An 8,467-nucleotide genomic window follows, 5' to 3' on the forward strand; every position below is an offset into this window, starting at 1 on the left:
CCCAGATTTTCTATTTAACATAGGAAATGTAAGTCTATGCCAGGACTTGTTTTCTGGAGTCACTTGTCGCCAGGATGCGGATGGATAATGCTGCAATTTGTAATTCATATGAGCAACATCCTGCCCATTGCATCTCTTAAACTGTGTGTGATTTGAACCCAGGCTGAGAAAGCTTTGTTCCTGTTTGGGGTTGGGAAAATAAAATCCTATAGGCTGAAAGGGAAATAGTAATAGGGAAATAGACATTGGATCTACTAGCAGGTTATCATGGTGTGTGGTTGAGGCACAGGATGAGGTGGAGATGGATCTTGACTCAGTTTCGAGGCTAATTATATTAATATTATTATTTATTATTACATATATATTTATTTTATATATATATGAAAGAGACTCAGAAGCTAGAAGGAAAGAAATGATAATAAATCTTGTGACTGCTCACAGCCTCGACACAGCTGAACTGTGGGATCTTTAATAAACATATTATATATATAATAAAATATATATATACTAAATTAAATAATATAGAATATAATTATTGGAATAATTATAATTTTAATATATATATTATATTTTATACATTATAAGTACTATAAAATATATATATTATATAATAATATTAGTATATAAATATATTAATATGTATATTATTATATCTATTTACTATTTATTTATAGATAATATAATATATATAAGATAGAATAATATAATAATACAATAATAAAATCTTGTATTATATTAATAAAACTATACTAAAAGAAAGAGAAAGGAGACGTCAGAAAGCTAGAAAGGAAAGAAATGAATAATAAAATCTTGTGACGGCTCACAGCCTTGATACAGCTGAACCTGTGGTTGGTCATTAATTAAAAACAACTATTATATAATAATAAAATAATAATATATAAGTAATATATAATACTATTATATATAGAATATTATAATATATAGAATATATATTATATAAAATAATATATTATTCTATATCATATACTATTATATAATAGTATATACTAGTATATAATATAGTATATACTACTTTATAATATACTATATAATATTATAATATTATATACTATTATATACTATTATATAATGGTACATGATAGTATATATTATATACTATCTATATAATACTATTCTATATATATTATATAGAATAAAATAATAATACAAGAATAATAATGTCTTTTATTATATTAATAAAACTATACTAAAAGAAAGAGGAAGGAAACATCAGAAAGCTAGAAAGGAAGGGAATGAATAATAAAATCCTGCGACTGCTCACAGCCTCGACACAGCTGAACCTGTGATTGGTCATTAATTAAAAACAGCCCCATGAGATCAATCAAAGATGCAGCTGTTGGTAAACCGTCTCCAGACCACATTCCACATCCATCAGATAATTATTATTTATATTTCTTTTCTGAGGCCTCTCAGGTCCTCAGGAGAAAAATCCTGGCAAAGGGATTTTTCAGAAAATATGTCAGTGACATCATGGCTTGTGTGCTGACAATATACCAAGGAATCATGAGCACCCAGGAACTAGACAAGTTTGCAGGGGTTAGTTACATAAATGATGCCAACTATGTGAAATTCTTTATTTTGACATTTAATTTCAAAAAGCAGACAAAGGTGATAAAAAGAACTCTGAAAAGCAAATTTCTGAGACCATAATGGATTAAAGTACAGGGTCAGATTGGCAGATGAGTTATAAATTGTCATTGATAGAGCTATGACAACTTCCTCTGCTGAGAACTTGTCCCATACAAGTTCATGATTATAAGATCAAAAGAACTAGAAGAACTATTAAGTTTAATTGTAAATTGAGGTAGCAAATATTATGATATTCGTGGTGTGTATCAAGTAGCCATCCTCCACACAGACCCTTTTATATCTTAAAAATTTTATGCATTATGTGCAGATAAGTATTGCCAGAAGCACTTTCTATTACCAGATACTCCTGTAATGAAAGATAGGGATGGAACTTGGAAGGAGACATTCATCATATTTCTTTCATGAATTAGCTAATAAAAATTCTTTTAATAAAGCACTGAATACCAAGAGGGCTAAGCTTTTGCATTAGCAGCATTGGTACTTCATATCAGGGCCAGTTCAAGAAAAGATATTATTTCTCTTCATAATTATTTCCTATTAATACTGCTAATATCATTGCACAGTATTTTAACAGAACTCTCTTTGATGAATTTTAAAAGTAGAAATGAAACTGTGGGCTAAAGTTGTTCTTTATAGCTCGCTCTCATTTGAAGTGGAAATGAGGGATTTTCGTTGACCTCATTTTCTTTGTTCTTGCGGTGGTGGATAGCCACTTCTCAGGAGTGCATGAAATACAGCAGCTGCTTTTGGCCCCAGACCACTATCTCTGCACTGATATTATTCATTTGCACAGCTAATTACAAAGAAGTGCTGGGATTTATAGCAGAAATAAGGTGACAATGAAAGGCTACAAGAATTAAGCCCTGTGGATCTTTCAAGCAGCAAGTCAGGTCCCGGAGCTTACTCAATAAAGCCTTTCAAACATGCTTAAGCCACATTAAAGCCAGTTGCTAGCCATCATCCCTTTCTTTTGGAAGGTGTAATGTTTTGAAGTTGAAACCAAAATCTTAATTATAACTTTTAGAAACCGTATGAGGAGGAAATGCACAGTTGAAACAGCCCTGCGTCCAAAGCAGCAAACACTTTGCTTGTCTTTCCCTGAAAATGCTGAGATACATTATGAAATTAATCACAGAAATGCAGGTAACAAGGCTTCTGAAACATTTCTTGTAGGTCAGGGGACCAAAGGAGAACTGTAAGATTTCCTTTAAGAATGTTTTTAAAGAACTTTAGTTTGCTGGAAGTCACAAATAGGAAGAAACATGCTGATCTCTGCAAACAGGCAAAATTATTGAAGCCTTGAGACACCAAACAGAATAGCAACACTCATGTTTCCGTATTCCTCTTATAAGTATTTCTTAATTATTAATTAATAATTTATGCAACAAACCAGCTTAGCCACATCTCCTTGTGGCCTAAATAATTATCTCTTTTTTGTATCTCTACATCTGTTAAATATGTAGTTGCCATAAACAAGACTGGATATGAGAGGTCCAGATTATTCACATTATCTTTTGTTGTGTTTGATCTGTGGAGTCCTGGAGATAAAACTGGAGTGTATCTATTTACATTAACAGTAAACAAATTCCTTGTGAAAACCCCAGGTTCAGATCAATATTATTGCCCTAGTAATATCTTTTAGTCCAAATTTTAGCTCAAATTTACCCTTGAGCTGCTATTTTATATGTATATATAATAATTTACTCTTCCATGCAATACTTACTTTGTATGAGTACAGCACCAACTGTGTAAGCCACTAAGTTCAAGCCAGTCAATTGTTCTCAACATTGCTTAGCTAATTAAAGGTTTTTTTCTGTCTTCCACAATGCTCATTATCCACTCCAAATGAGAACTGGGGGGAATGTTTGTAATGATACATTAATATAATGATATATTAATATATCAATCAGAAACAGCATAATTGTCTTACATTCCTTCTAACATATTTTTAAGACATTGCTGTGTGTCAGCGAGCTTATTAAGTTTATAATGCTTTTAAAAAGTTATTGTGTTATTGTGATGATTTGTACAACATTGAAGTGCAATTGTAAAAGCCTATAATTTCTTTGTATTACAGAATTATTCATATTACCATATTACTAATAATTCCTCATTAGTCATCAGTTCTTTATGAAATAGGAGAGAGAGCAGGCCCCCATCATCAGGGTGTTAATGACTATGTTTAAGTAGAAAAAGAAGATTTAATTAGTTGCGTATTTTACATTTTCAGAGGGACAAAAAAATTTTGATATTATTTTTGAAAAAGCATTATTTAAAAATGGGAATTACCATAAAGCTGACTGATATTATCTCAGGGCTCTTTTCTATAATAAAGTCATTAATTATATGATCCTAACCTGCATTTTTATGTTCAGACAGTGAACAAGATGCCCAGAAAATAGTTGTATGTATGTCAGCTTAGTCATAATATGATTAAGAATTCCCTCTTACTTTTTCAAGTTACAAAATAAAAAAATGTGGGACTCGAGGCATTTAAAAGACTAAGCTAGTTAAAATTATTGGGTAGTTAAAATTATTTGTGCTTTGCACAAAAATTGTTTATTTGACAAAACATATTTCTTGTAAGATCATTACCTTTGTGGAACACCTGGATAATAAATTCAGGGAGTACCTTTTCTTTCTGATCTAGCTGAAATCTTTTGTTCTGAGCCGCTCAGCAATTCATCATGCAAGTTTATAATTCCAGTTTTATACCAACACTGAAGCAGCAATCTGTTTTTTCAGTGGGCTTTATTCCTGCAGTTAAGGCAATGTAATGCCAGCTTAGAAAATGCATTTTGTATCATCATCTGTCACAAGATTACTGTATGATTCAAAGGAAGTCACTTAAACCAGACTTTTGTGAGGAAAGATGTTCCTCATTTTCTCCGTGCTTATCTTGTCACAGCAAAGTTTTCATTTGCAAAAATGCAGCTCCGACTGAAACTAATAAAAGTTGGGCTGTGAAAAAAAATAAAGAAAAAAACTGTGAAAATCTGTATGTAGATAATTCAAAATGGGCAAAGATATTCTTAAGTCTGTCTTTTCCTAAAGTTTAGACTTCACAAATTGGTTTTATTTGAAAACAAACAAAATAGAAAATGCAAATATCTTCAGGCTGAACCATTGGGAAACATTAAAACCAGTCAGAAGGCCAGAAATCAAGGGACAATTACATTCTATTTACTATTTATGTTTTAAATGGTTGATGGCTAAATTCTAGTGGGGAAAATCAGTCTCCAGAGATTTGCCTGTGGCTTAAAGGGAGCACAGGTAATAGCTTTCAGAACATTCTTGTTTTTTATTTACTAAGCTCCTCTTTTCTGCTTTTACTATCCATCCTGTATGAAAAGCAAAATGCGCACATTGAACTATTTATCATCCTATTTATCATCCCTAAAGGATTGAGTAAATACCTAATAATTCTGAGGAATGTTGAAACACCAAAGCTGGAAAAATTGTAAAAGATACTACTAAGTATAAACTTGAAACCCTTATTTAGTCATACAGGTAAGAAAACCTTTTTGGGCATCTCTTTCCAAGGTGTGACCATCTGAAAATAATTATTGTTTGCCTCTGTTATTCCTGTAGTTATAAATTTTAGGATAGGATACATTGTGTATTAAGGGCTCTGCTCCCTCTTCACTGCCTGCAGAGAAAATCTAGATGACTACCTTAGATTAATTGCCTAAATTAATCAATGAGCAGCAAAGTAATGTGAAATTAACACCAACCAACTTCCATCAGCATCCATCTAGGAGTGGAGAGGTGACTGAGGAAATTTTTCCTATTCAGAATGACCAGCACATGATTTTTCCACATTATTTTACAATTAGAATTTGTTAAAATTACTCAACAATCAATTTGCATTTCTTTCTGTAAACTGAGATTTTAGGACACTATCCCAATGCAAGACTTCTGTGTTATTTAGTCTCTTATTTTCCTTGGGTTCTGAGATTTTTTTCCCCTCTTTTTCCCATTATGCTACAGCCTTTTTGTATTTTAATGAGAGAGGACACAGAGGCCATGTCACTGATACTTGCTCACATAATTTAACAGAGATAAGAGGAGAGGAATACATCTCTGTCTCTGTGTGTGATGTGTCCCTTTGGAAATAACAAAATCTGATGATGTTTACTAAATTACAGGACTTTCAACCAGTGGTTTCAACTATTTTGCTGTGCAGATTTGCTCCTTCAACAACGAATTGAGCTGATTTACAGCCTACTTACATCCTACCTGAAAGTTCTACTTCTCAACAGTCTTGTCAGCTGGGGGAAAAGAAGTGTCATTTATAAAATTATCACTTTCTAACTTTGTTTTTACATGTCGGTAATAACTTTGTGACATCTAACTTTTTTTTTCAGCAAAAAGGAGGTGAAATGTTTGTGCATAAGATGTGATTTTTAAATTTTGCAGTTCTACAATTTACCTGGTGTTTATAGATGCTTCTGGCCTGGAAGCACCAAGCATGCTCCAGTTCATGTCCTGCTATCCCAGAAATTCCAGTTCTCTGCTCTGAGCATTTCTGGTACTCCTTTTATGCGTAGGGAATAGAGATTAAATGGTCAAGTGTCTCCCACTGAAAACCCTGAAAAAAAGAAGGTTTGATGCCCACAGAATATTGAACAATATTTTCTTGAAGAAGCCGTGAGTATCCCTGACTACGTTATGGAATGATTTGCAAAACTGGTCTGTGGAGTTTTTAAATCTCTTCTTGCCAGTTGAGCCCTGTGTTTTTGTTCGTTTTACACAAGTGTTTATGAGAAGAAAACAGAGATAAAAGCATATATTTTAAAATAGTGACAGTAATCGGCCATTGTATGTAACTGCATGTTTTCCTTCTCCTTTATGTCTGAAGATTTCTTGTTGTACTTAACAGATAACAGCAACACTTAAACTCTTCTCCCAAAATAACATTCCTGATGGATTTTGTTGACAGGTTTCTTTCTTATGGTTCACTGTGTGTCTGAGTGACCAACACCCAGCAATTAAATGTGACAGCTGATGAATGACACTGTGTATTACAGAATAAAGGAGTCTGACCATCTGAGCCTGAATTTTCAGTGCTCTGTGATGCCCACTGTGAAAATAATGTGCCAATTAATGGCACACAAAATTAAATCCAATCATCAGGAATTCATACTTCTGTGTTAACTCATACAAAAGGCTGCTCCTCTATTTCATGTCTGCTGGTATTTGTTATCACCACCCACTATTCAAAAATTGTGATATAAAATTCCCATTTCCAACTAAACCAGGCTAATGGGGCAAGCTAACTTAAGTAGCTTTGTTTCAGCTACTGTTTCACTAAAAATGAAATTAATGAATGATGAATTAAGGGCCTTTTATAATATGTGTGTAATAGCAGGAATGTTGATATTCAGCTACATTATCTGATACTATGGCAATCTCCAGAAGGCAGAAGACAAGAATAACACAGAGAAACCTTTTGGTGTTGGAACAAGCTTTTCTGTGATGATAAAGCTGACTGATCAATGATAAGTAAATATGATAAGGGAATTACTTTAACATTATATATACACACATATATATTTATATGAAAATAAATAAAAGTGTGAAGAATTAGAGCAAATATCTTGTGCTGATAGAGCAAAGACTTTTGCTTCCCTTATCAGCTTCACATGGAAGTGATTCACTTCTGCTGATAACTTAGGTGAGCTGACTCAGGCTCAGCTGTGTAGCCCAGCCAGTAGGAGAGAAAAAGGCAGAATACCAGTGCCAAAAACAGGAAAGAAAAATTGAGGAAAGGAAGGGTGACAATAGGATTTTGCCTTTTACTGGAAGGGCTGTTAAATTAGATCAGCTTTTATGCAGAACAAAAATTTTAAAAATGTGTTACCCGAAAGGCATGAGGAACTCACCTTGAAGCCAAATGGAAGATAACTCTGTGTCTCACCAATCCATTTGTCAGCCTCTATCTTCAGAGACAACAGCTGTTTCCTTAAGCTCTGCATTTCAGTGTTAAAAATCCTTTTTTGCCATAAGGCTTGCCAGGAGTTTAGAAACATTTTTGCAGTGAATTTACCACAGGTTTTATTTGCTCACAGCAGAGGTGCTGAACTCTGGAATTTAGGGCATCATCCCCGGCAATGTTTCTGCTTCTGCTCTACAAAGCTTCAGAGGCACATCTTGAGGTCAGTAACTTCATGTACAGTGGTGGATTTGTCCTGTCTGGATGTCAGGCACCCTCCAAAGCCTCTATCGCTTCTCTGTATTTGAAAAAATACAATAAAATGTTCATGAGTTAAGGACTGGGAAAGAGATCATTCACCAAATAGCACCATGGGCAAAAGAGACTTGAATTATGAATATTAATTGAATTTATTACTAACAAAATCTGAGCAGGATAATGAGAAGTAAAATAAGACATTGGAAAGACCTTCTTGTGACTGACCAGAGAGTCTGACACAGCTGGACTAGGATTGGTCATTAAGTAAAAACAAATCACATGGAACCAATGAAAGATGCACCAGTTGGTAAGCAACCTCCAAACCACATTCCACAGCCATCAGATAATTATTGTTTACATTTCATTTCTGGGGTCTCTCAGGTTCTCAGGAGAAAAATCCTGGCAAAGAGATTTTCATAAAATATGTCAGTGATGTGGAAATCCACAAAATCAGAGGGTTTTGGGAGAGCTGCAAAAGGCAGGCCCCAGAGACAGCAGAACTGTGATCAGACCTAAGCAGCAGCCATGAGATTGGTCAGCAGAAAAATTATTTAAACTGAAGAAAAGCAAGGACAAATAGAACAATGGTCTGTGTATTAACGCTTGTCTAGAATAACTCTCTAAGCTACAGAAAAGTTTATCTAGCAAGATATTAGGAAGTTT

General features: G+C 33.7%; 1 long non-coding RNA gene across 1 annotated transcript; it reads right to left on the reverse strand.

The window, feature by feature from the left end:
- Window positions 1–4,468: 4,468 nt before the first annotated feature.
- Window positions 4,469–7,898, reverse strand: LOC135447445 (uncharacterized). Its single transcript, XR_010440132.1, has 3 exons — window positions 7,497–7,898; window positions 6,044–6,202; window positions 4,469–4,572 (listed from the first exon to the last, which is right to left on the reverse strand). It is a non-coding gene; the product is annotated as an uncharacterized LOC135447445 (long non-coding RNA).
- Window positions 7,899–8,467: the final 569 nt, after the last annotated feature.

Source organism: Zonotrichia leucophrys, chromosome 4 (assembly GCF_028769735.1).
Source record: "Zonotrichia leucophrys gambelii isolate GWCS_2022_RI chromosome 4, RI_Zleu_2.0, whole genome shotgun sequence".
Taxonomy (NCBI): Eukaryota; Metazoa; Chordata; class Aves; order Passeriformes; family Passerellidae; genus Zonotrichia; species Zonotrichia leucophrys.